General features: G+C 38.3%; 1 protein-coding gene across 3 annotated transcripts in view; it reads left to right on the top strand.

Annotated features, from left to right (window-relative positions):
- Cpq (carboxypeptidase Q) overlaps positions 1 to 25,850 on the top strand; it is a 454,961-nt gene that overhangs the window by 40,217 nt on the left and 388,894 nt on the right. Inside the window, exon 1 of one of the 3 annotated variants that reach the window (XM_059247595.1) lies at positions 12,111 to 12,189. The exons of the other annotated variants lie outside the window; for them this stretch is intronic. The gene's annotated coding sequence lies outside the window, so the exon portion shown is untranslated. Of the gene's footprint in view, positions 1 to 12,110; positions 12,190 to 25,850 lie in introns of those variants that run through there. 3 annotated transcript variants of the gene reach the window in all.

The following is a 25,850-nucleotide window of genomic DNA, read 5'->3' as shown; positions in this document are numbered from 1 at the left end:
TGTGTGTGCATGTGCCAGTGTGTGCATGTCTGGGGAGGGGCATGCATGCACATTCACAGTCATATTTAAAAACAGTTAAAATCCTGGCTGGTTAGCCAGGCTGGTTAGCGCACAGCTTTAATCCCAGCCCTAGGGAGGCAGAGGCAGGCAGATCTGTTAGTTTGAGGCTAGCCTGGTCTACTGAGCTAGTTCCAGGACAGCCAGGGCTACACAGAGAAGTCCTGTCTCAGAAAAAAAAAATATTTGCTGATCAGTTTGAACTTTGGTTAATTTATACTTTGGTAGAATGGTTTACTGGAAAGCTCTGAGTCCCTCTAATTTACCCATTGATTCCTCTGAAGACTCTACCAAGGCTTAGTTCTAGGCTTTCCACAGATCAATCTAGAATAATGAGTATTCTAGAGTACTATTTCTTAATTTTTTTGTCATTGTTATACCCCAAAGTAGCTTTTCTTGGACATTTCCCCCATAATTATGGCTCTTTCCCTCATGAAGTTTGAATAGCTAAGTTATAACTCTATAAATGAAGTTCTTCAGAGGCCACAAAGCACTCTAAGAATTAAGATTACTTTGTCCCTCCCTACTAAAAAGTAATTTTCACTCCTTTGGGTATAATGATAGCAATTCTGTTGAAAATGCGTATTTTATGTTTGGTCCTCACATCCACCGTATTTATAAGGTGGAGTTTACAGTGTCTTGCTGAATGTCCAGAGGATTAATGAAGCACTAATAAGGTTTGTCTTCCTCTCATTATGCTAGTGCACAAATATCTTCCACTGAAGCTCAGAGCCTATGTCTGCTCTTTTTAAATCAAACAGCAGCCACTCTTTATAGATTTGGGTAATTTACCTTGTAAATGTACAACCCAGCTTTCAGCAATGGATTTTCTGAGGACACTGACATAGTCCTTTAGATTCCCACAATGCATAGCTTCTTCTCTGTGGCCCTGATCTACATACCCCAACTTTCAAACTTGAAACTCTGCCATCTAGCTCACAGGTGCTTCTAGGCTCTCCTTGGATCCTGCCTCACTTTCCCATGGTTGGACAATGACCACCACCTTGTAAGTTATCATTCTCTCAGAGGCTGCAGGAATTTCAGTACTTTCTTTACTGTGTCTGAAAATTGGCATCTGAGAATTGTCATCTTTGTGGATCTGAGGTTATTTATAGCAGAAGAGTTGGCCCTGTACCTGTAATTCCAGCCTCTCCAATTGTGTTGGAGGAGAAGTCCCCTCTCTGCTTCTATCAGTCTTCTTTCGTGGGGGACATTCCCACCATTTATTTTCAGCCTGCACTCCATTCCAGAGTGAACTTCTTATTGCAGAATCTTCCTTGAAGCCTTATTTGCCACTGCTTTCAAGTAGCTTGCAGGCCTTCCTCTGTGACCTGTCTCCCACCTCCTTCTCTGGTCTTGGTTTTGTCACTCTGTCTTGAACCCTTAAGTGTGACATTTTGATCTCTTCCAGTTTTTCAAATGTGTAGTAGTGATTCTTGCATCCTTGGATTTGTGTATTTATCTTCCTGTGTTAGGAACCCATACTCTCCATTTCCCTGTTCTACTTGGCTAGCCCTCACTCACTTTTTAGGTTGCAGAACAGTCTTAACTTTTTCTAGGCCTAGGTCAGGGTAAATCTCTTGGTTTATTCTCCATGGATGACCCTAGGGTAATTATTAAATACATACTGTCATGTTTAAATAATTAAATGACTTATTGTCCTTATTCTCATTGGAAATAATCTCTGTAGAGACAAGGATTTTAATGTGACAATTCAGGTCTATTTTCCTAATACCTAGCATGATGCCTAGTACAATGATAGGTTGTCTATTAGTGTTTACTTATTTGACTTATAGACATGTGTTTATTTTTGCTGGGGTTTTTGGTCTTCATGTCTTCTGGGTACACACAATGGTCAAACTGGAAAACATTAAACATTTATAGAAGAGGTCCACAAAATAATGTGTTTTAATAAAAGTTTATATACAAAAGCAGCCAGCAAACCAGGTCTATCCCTTTACAGAAAAAAAGGTGTTTATATATCACAGAAAGAAAGCTCCTGTGGCTGGGGAGGACTGGTTCTGGACCTCTGTCTGCTCAGTCCTATGGTGATTTTATTTGTACTGAAATATGATTTTATTTGTATGTTAATAAATAAAGTTGCCTGGGGGTCAGAGCTAATAGCAAGCCATAGCAGAGCTGGGCGTTTGTGGTGCACACCTTTAATCCCAGCACTTGGAGGCAGAGCTAGGTAGATCTCTGTGTGGTCAAGGATACAGCCAGCATTGGAGACACACGCCTTTAATCTCAATACCAACCATAGAAGACCTGGAGGTCTGTACAGACAGGCAGTGACGAGGCGGTCATGTGGTTGGGTTTACAACCAGTGAGAAGGCAGAACAGAAAGTCTATATAAAGACAAACACACAGGAAGTAGGTCTCTCTCTTGGCTGAAGCAGGAAGGGTAAGGCTCTTAGCTCTGAGCTCTTGGGCTTTTATCTTTACATTGGCTCTGTGTTTCTTATTTAATAAGATGGTTACTTCTACACAGTCCCTCTTTTATCACCCCCAAGTCTACCTTCATGAATGGGTGCCTTTCTAGTGTTCGTGTGGAGTGTAAGAAAATGACTGCTTTATATTATCTGTAGGAAAGACCAACAGAGCCATAGACTTTAGGATTCAAAGGGACTTTGGAGACTCGCTCCCTGCTTCAGTGTAACTGGTGCTTCCTAGCTGTTAATTAATGGCATTGGAACAATAGGAGAGTAACTGGTTCGCAAGTGCTGACTGTGTTATTATTCCCAGCGGACCTTTCACATTGAGGAAAGATCATTCATTTATGTCAAAATGCATTCCAAGGAAGATCTCAGGACTTGAATTTAACAATTTTGGATTTCACTTTTAATAGCACAAGAAGCACACAAGAATACAACATGCAAAGCACAGTCTGGGATCCAGCCATAATGTGCAGGTCCTTTTCAGTTCTCTGGCTTCTCATACCTGAACCCTGTCGATTTCCCTTGCTTAACTTTTCATATAGTTTTATTGCATTCATGCTTTTCTCTCTCTCTTCCTCCCCCCACCTCTCCTTGTCACTCTTTCTCTGTTTCTATGCTGTCTTTAACTAAAGAATAATGCATCCAGCTATTATAGCCTTTGACAATTACACAAACCCAGGATTATGTTGGTTAGAATTTTCCATGTTGTTGTATTACATACATGTATTTATTTTATCTTCTGTGTAACAATTCACTGTGTTCATAGAGCAGTCCATTCCTACTCTCCTTTGGATTAAAAACTGGGTTTTCCTTTTTTAGGTACTTGCTGTTGAGTATAGTGATGGCTATGAGTTTTAGATTTTTTTTTACATTTTTGGTTTTGCTGGCCTGGGACTCATTATGTGGCTCAAGCTGACTTCAAAATTATACCAATCGTCTTGCCTTAGGCTCCCAAGGGTGGGGATTACACGTGCCAACCACCGGGTCTGGTTTGCATGTTCTTAAATATGGCTCTGTTCACACATGTGCAAGAGTTTCTTCTGGGCATATGCCTATCAGGTAAAGTACTGTACTACAGGATATATGGGTTTTCTAATTTAGGAAGTCATCCAAAACTATTTTATACCTCTGTAGTCAATTTCTGATGGAGGCAGAATCTTTTTCCTTATTTCTTATGAAATAGCGACTATTGGGATCTATCCCTGACGTTTTCGTGCTCTCAGGAACTGAGGTGGGATGGCTGGGGCAGGTGGATCAGTCACCTGCTGTGTGAGGTGGGATGGCTGAGGCGGGTGGATCAGTCACCTGCTGTCACCGAGGTGGGATGTCTGGGGCAGGTGGGTCAGTCACCTGCTGTCACCTTATGTCATTGCTTGTCTGGTTTGCAGTTCCTGTTCCTGACATGAGGCATAAAATCCCTGCTGGAGCCACTTCAGGTTCAGTCTCTGAGTTCTGTCATGCTGCCATTTCAGGTCCGCCAGCTCCTGGGCATCTCACCTAGCTCCCTGGCTTCAACATTCTTAGCTTAGCTTACTGTTCAGTACCAAGACAAGTTGAACCCTTGACGCTCACTGTCTTCCAAGTCTCTGCCCTCTTTCACATTTTGCAGCCTAGGGATCCTTAAACTAGAGGTGATTGAAACCGTTAAATAGGTCATGACAGGAAGTTTCAGGAATGATGCTGGGGTTGGTATAGCATTATCAGCAGAGATGGGACCACAGGAGCCTCCAGGTAGTCTAGCCTTCCTCATGGAGGCGCCAAGATCTTCTAACTTCTCAGAAAAGAAATAGGAATATAGATTTATATGTGAAACCTCTTACCTTTTTCATGTCAACAGTTGCTCATGTATTTGGGGAAATCCTGTGCAGGCCACACAGAGATCTGACCTGTGCTTGCACACAGATGGTTCACTTGTGAACTTTACCTGGAACTTGAGCTTGTCTGCCTTTGTTTGCTATTGCCCCACGTCACTGTTGCTGCCAGCATGCCACTCGCTCTCTGGAGGGACACTTCATTTAACATCTGTGGGTAACCTTGACCTCCAAGTGATCTGATACTCAGAGCGTGCAGGGCATGTGTGACCACTCAGCCTTGTCCTTTGCTGCTTGCCTTGGTACGTTCTAGAAAGGGCTAGTGTTTGTTTTTGTAATTTCAGTAAAAAGGTAAGTGCTATAAATAAGGGCTTTGTTATTTAAAAATCTGGGAAAGTAAGTAGGCCAAAAAGCCAGTTTCTGTCTATTTGACTATAAGCCAGAAGACAAAACTAACCCTTTCTTCCCGAAGTTGTCTTTGGTCATGGTGTTTGTGACAGCAATAGAAAGTCCAACAGGGCAGATATCAGAGGACAGGGCAGATATCAGAGGAGAGGACGGGAGGGGGGGACAAGAGTCTGTCTCTTTTGGGTGAAGCCAGGTACTTACAGGAAATGACTCAGATTTGTATCTCAGTGGACTGATAAGCGGAGGGAGAATCAAGCAAAACTTCATTGTCATGAGAATGATTATGAAAGAGGTATGAAAATTCATGTAGTGATAGTGGAGAGGCTGGGTCTAAGGTGAGATGTTCTCTGTGGACCATAGAAGCAGTGTGTGTGAGTGTTTGTGTGTGTGTATGTGTATGTGTGTGCTTGTGTTTGTGTTTGTGTTTTAAAGAACAATGAATTTTAGGCAGGAATGAGCATGCACATACTCTTTTATATGTCAGTATGGTTAAGCCAAACTCTTAGGTAACAGAGAAACCTCAATTTTCCCTTATGAATATGCACTGGTGCTTAGAAATGAAATTGACTGATTTAAATTTACCGGGATCCTTTCTCCTCATCCCAGCTTGTGTTGTTCCTGGAGATGACAGAAGTCAGAGGCTGGAGGAGTTACCAATCTAGGTGATCTGAAGTTGAACAGTACTGAGCAGAATACACACACTGAAACTGGTCCAGGGTCTGTTAGAAGAGAAACTCTTTCGGGTCTGGCCCTGTCTCATTGGCATTGAACTAGCCTTTCATATCTAAACATGGCCAGATGTAGTACTTCCTGTTTATCTTTTATAAAGCTGCCAGCAAATTCCACATTGTGTTCTCTGCAACGTCCCTGACCTCTATAGAATGAAAAGATGATTTTGGTTTCCTTAGCACTCATAGCGAAGACCGCCAGAGCAGTCTTCTTGTCTTTTTGGCGTTTGAATAGATTGCAGAAGAGTGCCCAGAGGTTTGTGGATGTTTAGTGGCCTCAGTGAGAACATACTTAGTGTTGAATTTTTGGAATTATTGTATTCATATGTTATCATCCAAAATGCTATGAATGTGGATTTGGTTGCCATTCCACTTTAATGTAGTACTATAAATTTTCATTTAAATTTTTTCTTTATTAATAGACAGATGAGGTTAAAGAACAACAAAAGCACCCCTCCCCAAACTTCCAAGAAGTAAAAAAAAAAAAAAAAATTAAAATGTTTATTTGGTGTTGACAACAAAATAGTTTTTTCAACTTGTAATTTGTAGTTGAGATTAACATAATTTATGGCTATTCTGGGATGTTGTTTTACCTTCGTGCTATCTGGCCCCACACCACCCCACATCTGAAGTTTCAGCAGCCCCCCACCCCCCATGAATCTTAATTTTTGGATCCTTACAGTTCACTTGTCTATAGTATCCCACTGAGAGAATCCTTGCAAGGCTATGCCCTTCAACATTCTGTACTCTGAAGAAAATGGGCTATCTGAACAAAGAGTCAGACAAAAAAGTAGTTCATAGAAACACACACACACACAGACACACACATACACACATGTCATCAATGGCAGGACTGTGCGTGTGTGTGTGTGTGTGTGTGTGTGTGTGTGTGTGTGTGTGTATTTTAATGGTCCTGGTACTAGGAAGTAACCCTAGGGCTTTCTTTGCATGTGCTAGAAAAATGCTTTTCACTGAACTACACCCTCACTTACACCCTACATACTCATTGCTTTGTTTTCATATGCATATGTAGATTTCAAAGAGCTTCCTGTAAACCCCTGCTAACACATACAGAAAGGTACCTTCAAGACTTCTGGATATTCTAGATGGCTAGGACAGAATGATGTGCAATCCTGCATGCAGATCCTTAACAACACATGGTCCTTCTTAACCCTATTTCAAAAAGAATAGCTCTTTAAATTTCAACTTAACATCTTCATGTTCTGATTTTTTTTTTTTTAATTCTGACATTGAGAGGAACTGTAAAGGTTCTTTCCTGGGGGCAAGAGAGATGATTCAATGGTTAAGAGTGCTTGCTGCTCTTCCAGAGGATCTGCATTTGGTTTCCGGTCTGGAGGTCATTATTACAACTGTGTATAACTATAGCTCCAGGGAATCTGTTGTCCTTTTATGGTCTCCAAGAGCACCTGCATGCACACGGCATGTGCACACACAAATCACAATTAAAAATAAATCATTAAAAGAACACTGTATTCTTACTAACATCATTTATGGTATCCCATTTCCTTCCTATCTGTGGCTGTTTTCCAGACTGATGAGGATGAAGAATATGCAGACCAGAAATTTCAACTCCCTACTCTGTATTCTACTTATAAATCACTACATTTATTGTACTCCTGAATTCTCAGTCTGAATAATGTCTTCATTTCTCTGTCTGTAGTATTAACAGAAAATGTTTTCAATATATTACTACCTGATCAAGATGATTGTGAATATATGGTTTTGTTATTTCTAAGATTATCCCTCTCTAATATAAACACAGTACAAGCTCCACATATGATGAAAATTTCTAGTAGCCACATTAAAAAGAAAAAGGGAAATCATATATGTATATGACTATTGTCATAGACTCTAGCTAGCTCTCATACTCACTCTGAGTGTTTGATCCTCCATGTTACAGCCTGTGCTGTCTGAGGCAAAACTGAGCATACTAATCTGTCATTTAAATCCTCTAATAACTTCCCAGGCTTCTAAGCATGTCTGAAGTCCTGATCTGGTTCCTTTGCTTTGGTGTCTCTCTGTTTTCATGGGAGGATTTCTCACATAATTCATTTCACTTGCAGTAATTTTTGTCCCCACTCCCCATCCGCCATCTCTGTCGAGCTACTCTGGTTCTCAGGAACACCATCACTAACTTCTTATTCTTGGGTTCCTTCCTATATATGTTCTTTTTTATATACTATTATTTTATTTTATTTTTGAGATTTACTTATTTTAATTTTATATTTATGGGTGTTTTACTTGTATGTGTGTCTGTGTACCACAGAAACCAGAAGAGACTGTCAGATTCTTTGGAACTGTGTGGAGAGTTTTTAGCTGCCATGTGGGTGCTGGGAATCAAACCCAGATCCTGTGAAAGAGCAGTCAGTGCTTTTAAGTGCTGAGCCTTCTCTCCAGCCCTCATCTTGTGTATTCTTCTAGTATGTTTCCTTCTTACCACTCCCTGTGAATTTACCTCTATGACTGTGTAATGTTAATATATGTTATCTGTATCCACTGATTTAAACTTATAAGAGAAGGATGTATTCTCTCTTCACCCTTTTTATTTGCAGAACTGGTCCAGGGTCTGCTTGTAGTAAGTGTTCAGTAAATTCTAGCTGCTTAAGCTGCGTCTGCATTTGAATGTGCTCAGCCTGGCTTCTCAGCTTTAAAGACCTTGTCAAAGCTACAGAAACTCTGGCTGGTGTGACCAAGTCTTCCAGCTTCTGTTTCATCCTATCAGATCCGTTAAAAGGCTTGTCTCAATACAAAACAAAACAAAAAACCAATAAACACAGTGTGTAAGAATTCCCATACTGCAGGGAAAAGTGTGAACTGGTGTAACCCTCCCAGATACTAGTGGGCAGTTATCTGATCAGTTGAGCCCCAGTGATAGTACACACTTAGGAGGCAGAAGGAGAGTCAAGGAAGATGACAGCTGGACATGTTTGGTGTGCAAAGCCGCGTAGTGACTTGTGGTCACGTTTAGAATTTTCACAGGTGTTGCTGGCCATGTCTCTTTCTGCCTGATTGGACAGTCGGTAGCAGCAATGTCTACAACAGTGGTTCTCAGTCTTCCTCATGCTGTGACCCTTGAATACAAGTCTTCAAGTTGTGGTGACTCCCAACCATAAAATTATTTTCATTATGAAATTGCTAATTAATAACTATAATTTTGCTACTGTTATGAATTGGAATGTAAATATCTGATGTGCAGGACACCTGATATGTGATCCCCAAAGGGGTCATCACCAGCAAGTTGAGAACTGCTGGTCTAGGTCAGTCTTGATCAGGAGAGTGGAGCCTCTGACCTTGGGTCTATTTACTGCCTCTATCCATGCCACCACCATTATTCTGTCATGATAGCTGTGCTGGCAGTGTTGTGCCCAAAGACACAGTGTGGGCTGTTCTGTCTCCTTGGCTCTGAGTGCTTTCTGTGTGAGGTGTCTGCTCTGGCTAGTCTAATGTATGCTGTACTCATCTTCGCACCTTGAGATGCTTCTTCATATCGCACCTTGAGATGCTTCTTCATAGGTCCAGCTGCATCAAGCCTCTACTCCATCCCTTTGCACCTTTGATCTTTCTTACAGACCCCTGACCAACCAACCAGAGCACTCTTCACTGTCTATCCTGATGTCTTCCAGCAGTGAGACACTTCTCTTCCTCTAGGTACCTTACCTGGAACCCTGTCCACTAGGATAATCTACCCACTTTGCTGTTGAGGCTGTCTCTGATTGGGGTTGTTATGGAGCTGCAGCTCAGGTTTGAGTCACACTAGTATCCTCATCTGACCTGCTTGTAGATTGTTTTTCTGTTTCTTACCTGGTTGTTACAGATATTCCATGTAGTTGCAAGTACCATTTAAAGAAAAGTGGCAAGCATAGGCTTCAGGAACATGGCATCTGCTTGTGCCCTCTGTCTCTGTTTTGTGCAGTCCTGGATCTTCTGGGATATTGCCAGACCAGCCTGCCCTTATGCCTGGTGAGTTGGATGACTCTCAATTCATGCTCTTGTCCTTGTTGGTAAGTTGATGTCCATAGTGGCTGTTTCTTCCCTTCTGGGGCCTAGGAGGTGTTTTGTGAGTGGCTTGTATTTCTTATTTGGAAGTGGCATGGCCTTGTTTCAAAACCTTAGGGGGTTTTATTGTGACTGGCTTTATTGTGATTTTCTTATTGTTTGTTTTTATGAAATCCATATGGTGTCTCTTCTTACCTCAAAACACAAAAGATCTGACAGGTCAATCCCATACCACACTCTGGGCCTGCTGCAGAGCTTTGGACTGCTTTAGTTTGCACTCACAGCTAGTGCATCTGTAAGTATATCTGACCTTTGTAACTGGGTGCCCCTTCTGATTCTTAATCCTAGGGATGCTAGTTAAATGGCCATGTGCCTCACATTATATGGTGCTTTAATCGGTTCCAGCAAAGATAACATACTGGCCCAGCACCTGCAGCTGTGGATATTTGGTTGTTACAGAACATTATACATCTAGTTTCTTTGGTAATGATTGGGCATTATAATTTCTCTAATTTCTTTCTCTCCTAGTAGTTCATACTTTTTTGGGAATATGTCCATCTCACCTAAAATAGTTCGTGAAATTTTCTGATTAGCTTTGTAATAGCTACTGCAGCTGTAGCTGTGTTCATTTTCTATTGCAAATATTATTTGCCCCCTTATTTTCTCATTTACATTTGCCAGAGATGTGACAGTGTTATTAGTTTTTGTTAGGAGTCAAGATTTGGATGTGTATTGTTTCCTCATATTATACTTTGCTTTCTGTTTGATTAATTTCTTGTTTTATATTCATCTTCAATTTCAACTCTTATGTTTCTTTTGCATGTTCATTTTTAATTTCTTTCTTTTTTATTTTTTATTTTTGAGACAGCCTCACTGTGTAACTTGCGCTTGCCTCAGATTCAGCCTCCTGAATACTGGGAATACACGTATATCCTACCATCCCTGGCAGCTCATTAATTTTTCAAACTTCCTTACTTTCTACCATAAGTCATATATATGCATTTATGTACATATTTATTTTGAATGCTTTAAATTGTATATAGTTCATTTGTAAAACTGTGAATCCAGCTGCAACTTATGACTTTTGATTGTTATTTTTTATTTTTCAGTTCTATGTGTTTTCTAATTTTTATTGTAATAATCTTAAGTAGTTTGGAGGTGTACTTTGAATTCTCAAATATATAATTTTCTTTGACAGTTCTTTGCTACTCTTTAACAATTCATTTTTTAGTCACACATGGAAAGATATGAGCTATAGATAATCTAAAATGAAATTGATTTTAATTTTTAAACCATATATGCTTAAAAATAGCACATGCTCTTAATTGTTAGATGTACTCATCTGTGGATGCACGTTAGATCAAACTTCTTGTTCAATTTTTCTGTTTATTCACTAAGGGCCATAAAAATTACTGAGGGACATGTTAGAAACTTTCAGTATTGTGTGCAATTGTACATTTATCTGTATTTCAAACTTTTTTCTTCAAATACTTTTCATAAATTATTAAGTTCATATTCCTATAAAATTATATCTTCTTAGTGAATTGAGCCTTTTACATAGTGATTCTCTTTATGTCCCAATCTTTTTTTTTTTACCTTTTAAGACTATTTTGTAATACTGATAAAACTGTCAGTTTTTAAAATTAATATTTTTGATATACATTTTCATAAATTTACATTAGACTTCTTTATATGTGTCCCTTAGAAATGACTTTGAATTATTTTTTAATCAGTCTGATGCTATCTGTCTTAAGCAGTTGTATGCCAGAATCAAGTCTATTATGCTGATGGGGTGACATGTCTGCGTTGGTTTCTGTCAACTTATAATGGTTTGAACTGAAATGCTCATCTGAATTATTCTATAGTCTCTCATTGATGATGTTACAATTACTAAGTCATCCAAGAGCTCATTCACAGCCTGTTACATTGGACTATCCCTGTGGTCCCAAATGGCATGGTGATATGCTATCATACAGCACCATAAAAAGATGCAGGAGCTTAATTAACAGGATGATGAACAGTTTAAGGAAGCGTTCACCACAGCTGTATTTAAAGGACTGTCATACGCACATGAAGGAGGGATGAAAACACCAACACCCAATGGTACAGCTGAAGCAAATGTTTTATCCATTGAGAAATTGCATGAGTCAGGCAATTCACTATGTACTTTTTAATTACAACTTAAGACACAGAACAACCATGGGGGGTATTATCCTTATTTTGTAGGCAAGGAAGTTGAGAATCAGAGAGATTAAAAAGGATGCTCAAAGACGAAACCAGTAAGTGGCAGAATGGGAAATTATTTTCAGTTCTGTAGGAATCTAAAACTCTTGCTCTTTCCACTGAATTATGTCACAGGGAGATTATCTGGTCAGTGAGAGACAATGGGGAGCTGCCTTAATGAAAACTGCTCAAAACGCAGTGAACTCTCATTTGTGGTTGTGAGCATCCTATCACTGGATGGGACATAGTTGTATGCCAGGTCATGATAGTGAGTGTTGTTCTTGAAGTGGGAAGTTGTACTTTATAACAGAAGCTCTCCTTTTATAACTTTATAATAGGTGAATATTACAGCTTATTTTGGTGCTTGCCAATTTATTTAAAATTGCCAGAGTTTGACAAATATATACCTTTCATAATTCTCCTAGATTCTGAAATTAGTGGCACTATGAACTTCCTTTTTGTTCTTCTACTTCCTGTCTTCATGTCAGAGTTGGGTGATGTGTCCAGGTGAGGTCTTAAAACAGTGCTCTCTGGTGATTTGTAGGTGAAAGTATCGTTCATTTTGGTGGAAGAGAAACACATTATGCATGCTTAATATTATTAAAACATAAATACAGCAGAAGGATCATTAATTGGATATGTTGGAACCATGAAATATAAAATCTGAGAACTTCTTAGTAGTATATTAATATAGTATTAACAACAAATTTATAGCTCATCTTAAATACAAATAATATTTAAAATATATGATCTCATAGGCAGCTTTTAGTAAATAGAATTCATTGCAAGGAAAAATGGCTGTATTCTGTGTTTTGCCTTACTGACATATTCTCCTTTGTGATAGCCAAGAGCCCATAAGAATAAAAAAAATAGCTTTTTTTTTCTCTCAGCAGTAGTTACATCAAACTGGCCCATTTATAGACTCTTTCTGTGTATTTATTTTTTCTGTCATCACTACCCTGTCAGTAGCCATACTTCCTTCTTTTAAAGCCCAGCCTAACATATATTTCTTTTAGACGATTCCTTTGGCCCATGTCTCAATATGCATCATGTTTCTTTAGTCATAGTGGAGGCTGAAATGTATGAAAGGTTTTATACATTCTTTACTTTTATTTTGACTAGCTCCTTTAAATCCTGAAATTTTACAACTGTTTTCTATATCTCTGAGTGGCCTGTAGGAAGATCTCATCCCAAAGTTCCCCTTACCACTGAGTTCCCCTGGCTGACTAAAACATGTTTAATATTGTACCTTATATGCATTTTTGTATATGTTCATACCTATAGAGTGTTTAAATTATGAACTAGGCACAATAAGAGATCAATATTTTTATTAATAATTATAGACAAATTTCTAAACAGTCTTATTAAATAAGAAACACAGAGCCAAATACAGGGGTAATAGCCGAAGGGATCAGAGAAATAGCGAATAGCTATGACTAGCCTTAGCTTACCACCAAGCCATAGTTTCCCACATGAAAGAGCTTCTTCCTGTCTAACCTGCGCTTTTATTGCTTTCCTGTTCTGCCTTCTCATTGGCTCTAAGCCCAGCCACATCACTTCCTTGTCACTGCCTGTCTATACAGACCTCCAGGTCTCTATGGTTGGTACTGGGATTAAAGGCGTGTGTCACCACACTTGGCTGTGTCCTTGACCACACAGAGACTCTGCCTGCCATGTGATCAGATTAAGGGCATGTGCTACCACTGCCTGACTTCTGTTTATGGCTTGCTATAACTTCTGATCTCCAGGCAAAACTTCATTTATTAACATACAAATAAAATATCACCACAAATAATAAATTAGAAAAATTGTTGCAATACTCTGAAATGAAAGCTATGTGAATGTGGTCTCTCTCTTTCAAAATATCTTGTTATTCATTAACCTTTTCACTCAAAGGAAACACTGTGTTCTCTCTTCTGTGTGTGTCAGAATTACATCACTACTCTTGTGCTTTAAGGCCTTTATTAAGAAAAAAACAGGAGTTATTTGAGCACAAAGACTGTGATCCCATGGTAGTCAATCTGGTAACTCAGAAGACTGCTAAGTGACTGTTGAATGGATAGCACATACAGTGTGAACACACTAGGCAAAGTTAAGAGTCACATGGATGAAATCAGTGATTTTTATCATACTAGCCAGGACAGCATTTAATTCAAAACATATTTCTGGAATCTCCCATTTAATAATTTCAGAGTACAATTGGGTGCAGGTAACTGAAACTTTAGATAAGAGGAGATTACTGTTGAACCTTAGAGAACATTAACATACTGATGCATAAAGAGTTTGCAAGTTGATAGTAATAGTCTTCTAGCATCTTTCAGCTCCACAACTTTACCAGTCAGATATTATGCTCCAAAATATTTTTATAGGTTTCTGATGCTTTGATTTTTAAATTCTGTGAAACTGTAAATACCTGGGATTTGGTGTACCTGGAAATGTCTTATTATTTGAATGGTCTAAGCACATGGTAACTAATGAAAAGAAAACAATATATATATATATATATATATGTATATATGTATATGAAATTCATATTAGGATTGCACAAACTGAAAATTTCCTAAGACTGACATAAAAGCATGCTGTAACCTGAGTTGGGATCCCCTATACCTAAAAATTAAAAAGAAAAGGAACACTCTAGAAAAACATCATGATTACAGAATTTGGCTATATGACTTTAAAGATTGGACATTCTGGCTTCACCAAGTTGGGTCCAAGTTGACTCTGCTTTTTGGGGGGTAGTCAGAGATGAACTGTGCAAACAAGGAATCAAAATCCTAATTCTGAATCCTTTCATCATTATGCTCATCATGCCAGCTCCCTTCAGTTTTTCTCATCTGGCTCTTCATATATTCGAAGACCAGGTTCTCAGACTGTGGTCTTTGGAGCATATGCAGGAGCATCATGGGGTGGGAGTGGGGGGAGAAAGCGATGCTCATAAAAGTCCAGATTTCTGGACTCCACCAGAGCCCACTGAATTGAAGATAAGCATGGAAACTCAAGTTTGATCTCATCTGGACGGGGTAATTGCTAAGGTTCTTTCTAGCAAGACATCTTATGACTTTCTGAGTAAGAAAGCCATTGTTTATGGATTTCATTTCAGCAGATGTCTTTACTATACTTTAGTGTCAGACTGCTAATGGTTCTTTATTTGCCCCAGATCAGCTAATTAGCATGTGATGACAATGTAGCAATCTCCTTATTTATGCTGACTCACACAGCTTGTCTGCTATAGTTCTGTCTCCCCCCATGTTGTGCTAGAGCAGTATTCAGTCTCTTCTTGTTCAAGTCCACCCTCGATGCTGTCATCTGCACTTTTACAATTTGTTTTCTGTCATGAAAAACAGACACAAAAGCCCCCCCCATATATATAAAATGAAAACAAACAAACAAAACAACAACAAACAAGCCTTCACTTACTCAGCATGGCTGACTAGACTTTCCAAACATAGCCTTGCACATTTTGTGGTTTTAGCCTCCAAATATCCCCCTCATCCATCTGTGGACACTTTTCCTTTCAAGTGGATGTAGGTGGCTGATTAGCTATCATTACCTGGTATTTGTTTGTTTTAAAAAATGCAAATCAGCTTTGCATTTACCAGAGACAATTTTATTTATGGAAAACATTACAATATGATAAAACTTAGGCCCATAGATATTTATTAATAACAAAGAAAATATTGAATTAGTTTGGATCTTTGAGGTTTTTATTTAACCTCTCTGTACCTTGTTGGTGGTGGTGTCTGACTTCTAGCCTTTGCTGTTAGGAAAGTGAAGAAAAATGCCAAACAGTTATATAAAAATACCAAAATCGAGAAAGCTCTACATATTACGTAGGTGGACTGGTAGCAGGTCATAAAGCTTGCTGTTATACGATTTAAACAGTAAAATACATTGGTCACTGGGGCATCACCACTGCCTCCCGTGAACACTGTAGAGTGGCAGAACCTAGGATGCCTTTCTGTCATCATACGCATTGTTTGGAAGCTGGCACACTTCCGCCTTCTCTGGGATACTTTTCCCAATTCTCACAGAAATACTCCATTACTTCCTCTTCCACATTTTTAGCATTACTTAGTGTAATTGTCTATATATATATATTTTTTGCAAATCATATTGAACACAGTAATTGTAACCCTCTTTTTCTACTCATTTCAGCTTCATTTCTACATACTTGTGTGACAGCCTGACCTAAAGTGGTGTTCAGTAATTGATCATAATAGTCTCTTTCTTTTTTGAAAGTCTTTTTGGGGGGACTGAGATACTTGTTCCTCAAGAATATTACTATCCTTATCTCATTCAGTAGAACTTAGAACACGGGATCATACATGGCTTAGTTTAGTGACAGACTAGCTTCTCTCTCTGCTCTTGGAAACAGTTGAACTCTGTCAAGGAGCTGTGAAGGACACTTCTTATGTTATGAATGATGTATGGTGGCTGTTTGAAATGATTGCTGCCCCCCTTTTACACGGTAAATTTATATCTTAAATCTGGATTGAAGATGTTTTAAATATTTTTGTTCGCTTTTATTCTGCTTTTCACATTTTTAGTTAGCATTCAGAACAATGGAGTCATTATGGTATTTTAATACACACATATTTATATAGTATATATTTATATGTATAGTTATATAATATATAAAATATATACTATATGTTTATATAAATATATATTTAAATTATATTGTTATATATAATTATATATACATATATCTACATTTTGCTCATATTTGCCTACCCAGGGACAAAACATATACCACTTGGTAAAGATCAGAGTTAGGGATTCATTCTATTATGAAAATTGCAAAAATATTTGTCAATAAATGACAAAGGCTGCCTAGGGCTATAGAGAGTGGGAAGAGGCTAGAGCTTAGAAAACATACTATAGACTGTGAAGAAATCTTAGTTTAAGTCTGGCAAAGGACTTGAGAAAGAGGAAGTACAGGGCACAGAAGTCCAGAGAGAACCGCAGCACTGGGTGTGGCTCAGGTGTGGAGCACACATTTGGCTCTGATGGTGAGGGATATAGGAGTATACACCGTGAAGTCTTCCTTGGAGCATAGTTTTATAAGGTACTGAGAACTTACAGGTTTATGCTTGCTTTCCTCACAAAATCCACTTTGGTGAATGTTTGCTAGGAAATAACCTGAAAACTGTTTTATGATGTTTGTATTATGATATTTATTTACAGCCTTCTAAAGATCTTAAGACAGGGAAACATTCAGATTGATCTATCTGTACAAGAGAATGTTACACAGACATTTAAATAACAATGCATAGATAGTCCATAGAAAAAGTCACACAACACGTCAGAATTTTTAAGGCTATCTATGAAATCAGGTAGTTTATGATTAAGTTTTGTAAAACATAAATGTATGTTTATATTCACCCAACAATTATGTAAGTTACTGTTGGTGGATATTTTTCCCACAGAAAATATATACTTGACTTACATGTAACTGATAATTTTCGTCTATATCACCACCTACTGAAAGGATCATTCCTTCAGATTGATACTGTCTGGGTTAATAGTGCTGGAACAGAGCACAGATGTCCTGCCAAAGCAAATCAGAGGACTGAGTGACTAGAGAAACCTCTCGATTCCACGTGGTCTTTGGGGGCACTTCTGAGTTTCCTGAATCGGCGCACTCATCTCCTACGAGACCTGGGTTACTTACTTTGTGATTCCTGGGATTTCACTTTCTGACTTTCACTTTTCTGAAACCATGGTAAGAAGAGTAACACTTCCTTGGTATGAATGGTGTCCATTTCTCTGTTGAATGTTGCTGCTGTACTTCTGGCTGATCATTGTCTATTTTCATTCTTTCCCATGAAGGTTTTGAGTCAGGTTTCATGGTCCAGTGCTTCCCACCAGTCTAGCTTGGGGAAACTCCAATGACACAGTGTTTGTAGCTCTTCCTCTAAGAGTCCACACATCAATCTATTCTATTTAATTTATATTTTGACTATAGAACTATAAAAGTTATAGAATTAATTTAGAGTTAATATTTTGTGTTGTAAAGTGAGTCTATAAATTGGATTTTTTTCTTTTTTATAAGGGAACAAAAGTTTGATACAAACTATTTATAGAGTAGTCCTTCTGTTTGAAGATTGATTTGTGATATCCACTTTGTTATATAGTAAATTTATAATGCGCACAAGGGCTTATTTTAGATCTTTTTAAAACAAATTGATCTGACTATTGACTGTTCTATGGTTTTAATTACTAAAGGATTAAAATTTAGCTTTTATTGAGATTACCTATAGTTTTACTGATATTACTTTTGAAAATTAGCTATCTTTGTATTCACTATTTACCAAATACAATTCTTATCATTATTATGCAATATGAATTAATTTGGACTAACTGGCTTCTCTATTACTTACCTTCCAAGAGCAAGTTTTTATCCTCTTACTTGATTTTTCTTAATTCTGTCAACTAATTTCTACCTTGTAAGCACTGTGAATTAGACCTTCATCCTCCTGTATTCTCTAATTGATTATAGTTTGTGTCTAGGAAATCGAATCTTCACTATATGTTTGAAAATTGGCCAGTTTGTTGAGTACAATTTTATCATTGATTATTTGGTTTCTGTTCCTGGAGTTATCTCCAGTCCTGCACGGGGCCCACAGCCACTCAGGCCCAAATTATTATATTATTTAAACTATTTGGCCTAATGGCTCAGGTTTCTTGCTATCTAGTTCTTATATCTTTTTTTTTTCTTTCTTTTTTTTTTTTTTTTTTTTTTTTTGGTTTTTTCGAGACAGGGTTTCTCTGTGTAGCTTTGCGCCTTTCCTGGAACTCACTTGGTAGCCCAGGCTGGCCTCGAACTCACAGAGATCCGCCTGGCTCTGCCTCCCGAGTGCTGGGATTAAAGGCGTGCGCCACCACCGCCTGGCCTAGTTCTTATATCTTAAATTAACCCATTTCTATTAGTCTATAAGTTGCCACGTGGCTTGTGGCTTACCGGTACTTTACATCTTACTTCTCATGGCGGCAGTGGCTGGCAGTGTCTCCTGACTCAGCCTTCTACTTCCCAGAATTCTCCTCTCTCTTTATCCTGCCTATACTTCCTACCTGGCTACTGGCCAATCAGCGTTTTATTTATCAATCAATCATAGCAACACATTCACAGCATACAGATATCCACAGCAGGTTTCTTTCATATTTTCTAGAAAAATAACCGTAGCATTTTGTGGAAGTGATTTTTGTTCTGGTTTCCTAGTTTGCAATCCTGTGACTTTTCTTTGTGGATATTGTACATTATTTCCCAGATTTCTTTTGTGTGGTTTGCCATTTGTATATAGGAAAGCTACTGGTTGTGTTAGTTTTATACACTGTCACTTTGCTGAAATTATTCATCAACTCTAAAGTTTTTGGTAGACTATTTGGAGTCTCTTATGTGAAGATATCATCTGTAAATACGGATACCTTGATTTCTTCTTTTCCTTTTCATGTTCTCTTTATTCCTTTCTCTTGTCTTACTTGCATTAGCTAAGAATTTCAGCTGTGTTAGTTAAGAGTGAAGCAGTAGATGGCCAACACAAAATAACCTTGGTGGCATCTTTGGAGGTTCTTTGTCTCATGATGTTAAGTCAGGGAAATGTTTTTTTCCACCTTACAGGTTCTTTGCACATATACTATGGCTTCCAGTTTGGGGTTTTATGGGATTCTTGTGAGTGTTAACATATATGTTTGTGCATCTCTATATGTTTCATGTGCTTTTTCTTTGGCTCTTATTCTTATTTGGTTGTTTTGTTATATTCCAATTTGCTTATTTTTTGCTTTATCTTATTATTTGTTTTATTATTATTCCTTAAATAACTTTGTTTTCTAATGAGAGACACAAAGGGTGTAAATTGGATAGGAAGGTGGGGGGGGAATGGGAGAAGCAGAGGGGAGGGGAAATGTAATCACAATATGTTGTATGAATAAAAACTATTTTCAATAAAAGATTTTTTTAAAAGTGAAGAGAGTAGACAGAAACCCTTGCCTTGTTCCTGAATGGAAACTTTTTGAGAATTTCTCCACTTAGCGTGGGGTTGGCTAAGGGTTTGTTGTGGACAAGCTTTCTTGTGTTGCTCCATTTATAGCCTCTCTTTGGCTATTTTAAAGGGATGCTGAATTGTGTCAAAGGACCTTTCTGTGTCTAATGAGATGATCAGTGGTTTAAGTCCTTGAGTCTATTAAGGTGGTGGGTTAAATTATTGATTTATATATCTTACTATCTAGGGTGAAACTGATTTGATCATGGTAGATGATCTTTAAGATTTATTCTTGAATTTAGGTTGCTTGTTCTCAAAAATATTCTTTCTTTCTTTTACATCTCGATCAATTTCCTCTCCCTCCTCTCCTCCCATTCCCTCCCCTCACCTCCTCTTTACCCCCCTTCCCTCAATCCTCTGCTCTTCTGTTTCTGTTCAGAGAGGGGCAGGTCTCCTACAGTTATCAACAAAGCATGGCATATCAAGTTGTGGTAAGACTAAGCACCTCCTCCTGCTGTGGGATGGTCTTTCTGTATGCTATGAATATGTGTTGCTACCATTAGTTAATAAAGAAGCTGCTTTGATCTATGGCAAGACAGGAGACAGCCAGGCAGGAAATCCAAGAGAGATACAGAAAGAAGAAAGGTGGGGTCAGGGGAGATGCCAGCTTGCTGTCCAAGGAGCAACAAGATGCCAGCAGACTGGTAATGCCATGGCCATGTGGCAACACATAGATTAATAGAAATGGGTTAATTTAAGGTAAAAGAGCTATCTAACATGAAGACTGAGCTATAGGCCATACGTTTGTAATTAATATAAGCCTTTGTAAGTTTATTTGGGACCAAGTGGCTGCAGGACCAGGCAGAACCTGGGAAAACTTCTGTCCATATATGACTACCGAGAAACTTCCAATTACACCTCCTCTAGTATTAAAGCTGGGCAAGGCAATCCAGTATGAGGAACAGAGAACAAGAACCAGCCAAAGCATTAGGGACAGACCCTGCTCCCATTGTTAGGAGTCTCACAGGTAGACCAAGCTACACAACTGTTACATATATATATATATATATATATATATATATATATATATATATATGTAATGTGATTTCCTCGACCCCTCTGGCTCCTACATTCCTTCCTCCATCTCTTCATCAGTATTCCCCAAGCCTACCCTGTGTTTGTCTGTGAGTCTCTGCATCTGTTTGCATCAGTTACTGGATGAAGGCTGTCTGTTAACAATTGGGGTATTTACTGATCTGATCACAGGAGATGGCTAGTTCAGGCTGCATATCCACTACTGTTAGGAGTCTTAGCTGGGGTCATCCTTGTAGATTCCTTGGAATTTCCCTTGCATCAGGTTTCTACCTGACCCCAAAATATACCCCTTTCTAGTCATCTCTTTCAGTACTCTCCCCCTCCACTCACATCCCCCACCACTTCAACCTGATCCTTCAAGTTCCCATCCCTATCTGCCCCAGTCCACCAAGAGATCTCTTCTATTTCACCTTCCCAGGGTTATCCATGCATTCCTCCCCCTGAGGAATGTTACCTAGCCTCTATGGGTCTGTGGATGATAGCATGATATCCTTTACTTTACAGTTAATATCCATTTATGAGTGAGTACATACTGTCTTTGTCTTTCTGGTTTGGGTTTACCTCACTCAAGATGATTTTTTTCTATTTCTATCCAGTTGCCTTCAAATTTCCTGATGTCATTGTTTTTAATAGCTGAATAATACTCCATTATGTAAATGTACCCCATATTCTTTATCAATTTTTCTGTTGAGGGCATCTAGATTGTTTCCAGGTTCTGGATACTATGAATAAAGCTGTTCTGAACATAGCTGAGCAAGTACCCTTGTGGTATTTATTTTTGAGAATTTCATACACGTGTACAATAATCATATCTTCCCTCTTTTTCTCTGCTCCAGCTCCTTTCATTTCCTGCTTCACACTTTTCTCCTAACTTAATGTCTTTTTTCTTTGTTTTGATAGCACATCAAATTCAGTTAGTAGTGCCCACCATATGTGTGGATGTGGGGTATCAGCTGGATCAGGGAAACTACGAGTGGCCACATCCTCAAAAAAGAGCAATTCTAACTCCCCAACAGCTATTAACTAGATACATTTGCTTAGAATACCTTTTCCATTACTTTTGCCCTAAGATTACATCCATCATTTATAGTCAAATATATTTCTTGGAAGCAGCAAAACACTGATCTTGTTTTCTAATGCAGGTTTTTTTTTTTTTTTGAAGTCTTTGTAAGTTCTTTTAGGTCATTCTACTGGGTTCTATTATTATGGAATTAGTCATTTTTAATGGAGATGTATCTTGAGTTTTCATTATTTCTTTGTTTGTTTGTTTGTTTCTATGAGGAGATTTCTATATCTGGAGTTAGTTGGTCAGTTGGTGTAGGCCTAGAGGCTGAGGCATGATGACTGCTTACCTGTCTATACTGGGATCTAGGGGAACTGTGGAAGTGTGGGCCAAGTGGTCAGTGTCTAGGGACTCTTTACCTATTTCTGGGAGCTGAGAAGAGGGTAGAAGTGTGGACTTAGTCATTAGGGTCTGGAGACCCTTGCCTCTTAGGAGCTGGGTGAGAGTAGACATTTGGGCTGAGTGGCCAACTTATAGCTTTGCTCCTAATATTTAGTTTTGGAAGTCCCAAGAACAGGCTTTTTCCCATTTTTCCATTATTTCTACCTATTTCACTTTGTAGAGTTATTTTTACTCCTTGATGTTCCGTGTGTGTACTTGTATACACATTTTCAAAATTTAACTGCACAAGACTCAGTGATTTTAGCTCCAAATGGAATATGCTCTAATTTCATCAGGTTTTCTTCAGTTGAAGTTTTCTTTGAGCTTTGCTTTTAAGCATGCTTACTTTGGTTGACTTGTTCATCCTACTTGGTGTCTTTATTCTCTACAGATTTTGCTTTCTGTATTCTAAGAGAAGTTTTCAGGCTTGTTAAGCTTGTTTATTGTTTGTTTGTTTATTTATTCTATTGCTGCTGCCAATGGACCAGCAGTTCTGTCTCAGCATCAGCTTGTCAGAAATGCAGTTGTTGGGGCTTCACTGTAGGCAGAATCAGAATTTACAGTTTACAAGCTTATCAAGTGACTAGTGGTAAACATGAATGTTTGAAACACCCTGCTCTGTCCTTATTCTAGCTTCTACCATTTCATTCTGTTCTTTATTATTTTTTAATTATGCTTTGAAATTTATGAATGCATTTTTAGTTTTCTTGTTTTTCCATACTTTAGAAAATATTTTTCTAGCTTATTTCCTATTTATTGTTTCTTTATCTTGTTTTAGAGACATGATGGTCAAAACATCATAAAGACAAAATATCTTAGAATTTCACCTGCTTTAGAAAAATTTTTGTAGAAATTTCTCTATCTTAGACATGTGTAAATATTAACTTTCTCCTTTGCTGTGATACCATTTTCCCCTATAATTTCATTATTGCCTGTTTTCCTGTTTACTCATCCTTGAATTGTATTAGGTAAGTCCAGACTGTGTCTTTATTAACAAAAAGAGTAGATGAATACCCCTCTGTTTCCCTTACTGTTTATATAGTGTTGTCATGTTTTAGCCAAAATTTAATTTGATACTGTGTAAAAGGTATCTATCATGGATTTAAGTGTATTCATGTTAATAACCTCTTAATACATCTTTTCTGCAATTTGAAATTATCTTATTAAAGTAAAAGCTTGAACACTTTTTCATGCACTCTTAGACTGGGGGCTCTTTGATCCTATTTCTAGAGCTTCTTTCTAAAATCTGGGGTTCCATGTGTACTAGTTAATTTGTATACCTGTGAACAAATGCCTGACAAAATCAACCTACAGGACAAAAGATTTACTTAGGCTCATAGCTTCAAGGGAGTTTAGTCCATCCCAGTATGAATAGCAAAGCAGAATGGTTCAGTCTGAGGCAGTGGGTGCATGGCAGAGACATTGCTCATGTCCTGCAGATGAGGAAGCCAAAAGAAAGGTTGGAGCAAGGACTGGGCTATGTCTTTCAAAGGTCTCCTCCTACTGGTCACACTTCTGCTGGTAAATCTTAGCAAAGGATATGTTTTGAATATTATTTTCTAAGGAGAATTGTGACCCCTGATTCTACTATAGAAATCTTAAACCCTTGTTTTATCGTCTTGATGATAGAAATAAAGCATTACAGGGTCTTGTCTCCTACAACTATGCGAATGATTGTACTGCTCATGGTGGACAACTACTCACCTGTGTGTAATGCTCCACCACTGCCCTACCTTTCATATGATTTCAGGAAGCTCAACTTGTCTTCTTTCTTCATTTTTCCTCCAAACCTCAATGAGAGAAGAGATTTCAGTATTAGTAGAAGGAGTTGTTGAATTTCAAAATCAGAAATAGAGCACATAAATATGTATGAAGCATTAAAATCCTTCTTTGAAGTATGACTTTCTGCCTAATGGATGCTTCTGTGCTGACTTTTTCCCCTCTCCCGTCTTCCCAGTTAATCCCCATTCAGACCAACTTGCTCTTTGGATGGACTTAAAGACTCTATGATTATCCACTATTAGCATTTCTATAACATTTTGTATTGTAATAATACTTTCTTAAAGTTTTATACTATATCTTTCAAAGAGTGCTTTTACATTCAGTATTTTTTTTTAATTCCCTCAAAAATGCTATGAAGAATGTTGAGACTTCATCATCTCTTCCGCTAGGAAGAGGTCGAGGGGCACAGCACTTGAGTGACCACTATATGCTAGTGACTATTAGAAATTCACATTCAGCAGCAAATATGGACACGCAGCCATGGCTTTAGTTACTTTGGCCAGCACATGCTTCCTATCAATGTTACAGTGGTTTAATGATGAGTATTTATAATAGACAAGCCAATGTATTGACCACCTGTATGCATCTTATGCAGTACTCTTCACAACCCTGCAAAAGAGGCATAACTCTCACCTCCCAACTTCACACAATGACACTGTGCCTTGGAGAGTTTGGATAACTTTGTCAGGGACACATAGTAAGTCATGTTGTAGCTACCTTTGGAAACTGGTTCTCCTGGGTTTAAAACCCCAGATCCTAGTTGCATGGATTCCTTGAGTGTGTATTGAATTGAGCCAATGAATAAGTTCAATACATCATCAAGAACATTTTTTTTCATTTTATTTTATGCATATGTATGTATACCTGAATGTATGTATGGGCACTACACACCATAGAGGCTGGAAGAGGGCATCAGATGCCCTGAAACTGGACTTACATGCAGTTGTGAGCCACCTGATGTAGGTGGTGGGAACTGAACCTTTTGTAAGAGCAATAAGTGCTCTTATTCAAGCAATCATCTCTACAGTCCCACAGCATAGCTTTTTAAGATGGCTCCTTTTCTTTTGATTTCCTGAGCTGTGATTATAAACTTTGCTCTCCTCTCTATGACTCTGTAAGTCTGGAGCCTATTGTCAGGCATAGAACTGGATGTCACATGGATAATAACAGAGAAAGTGAATGGAGGTTACATTTAATAGCCATTTACTATAAGCTAATGTCTATTAGAAACCCATGTCACAAGAGCCCTGCAGGTCTGTAAGACGATTCTTATTTTATAGAGAAGAAAATACATGTTCAGAGTAGTGAAGGGGTTTGTATAAGACTGTCACTGGAGGAATGAAGATTTTAAAAGGGGTCTGTCTGAGTTTACAGCCCATTTTCTTTTCCAGCTGATCTAGAGAGGACTCAGTGGCAATGCTGTAATACTAAAGAGAAGAGGCATGCCTTTCCTGGGGGCTCAAGGAGGACTCAACTAACAAAGACCAGTATGGCTCCTACTGGTTATGAGTCATTAGAAACAGTATCTGGAGTCCCATAAAGTCAGCTCTGAAGGAACTCAAAGGGACTCAAAGAGAAGAAAAGCCATGCCAGCAGGCCATTGCCTGAAATGCATAGGAACTGGGTCTGAACCAGCAAACGTTCATTGGTAAACATCATAATGATACACACATTTAGGAAACTGATGTTTTTAATTTTAAATGCTATGCAGCCTTGCCTTTTATAGTTAGTACTGGGAAGTTGTGGTATACCAGGAAATGATTTACATTTTCGCCTTAGGGCAAAAATATGGAACTTGTAATTATGTCAGAGAAAGGCAAAGTCTACCAACTGGAAAAACTGAAACCATAAAAGTCTCAGTT

Source organism: Peromyscus eremicus, chromosome 20 (assembly GCF_949786415.1).
Source record: "Peromyscus eremicus chromosome 20, PerEre_H2_v1, whole genome shotgun sequence".
NCBI classification, from domain to species: domain Eukaryota; kingdom Metazoa; phylum Chordata; class Mammalia; order Rodentia; family Cricetidae; genus Peromyscus; species Peromyscus eremicus.
This window is presented reverse-complemented; position numbering and strand designations above follow the sequence as displayed.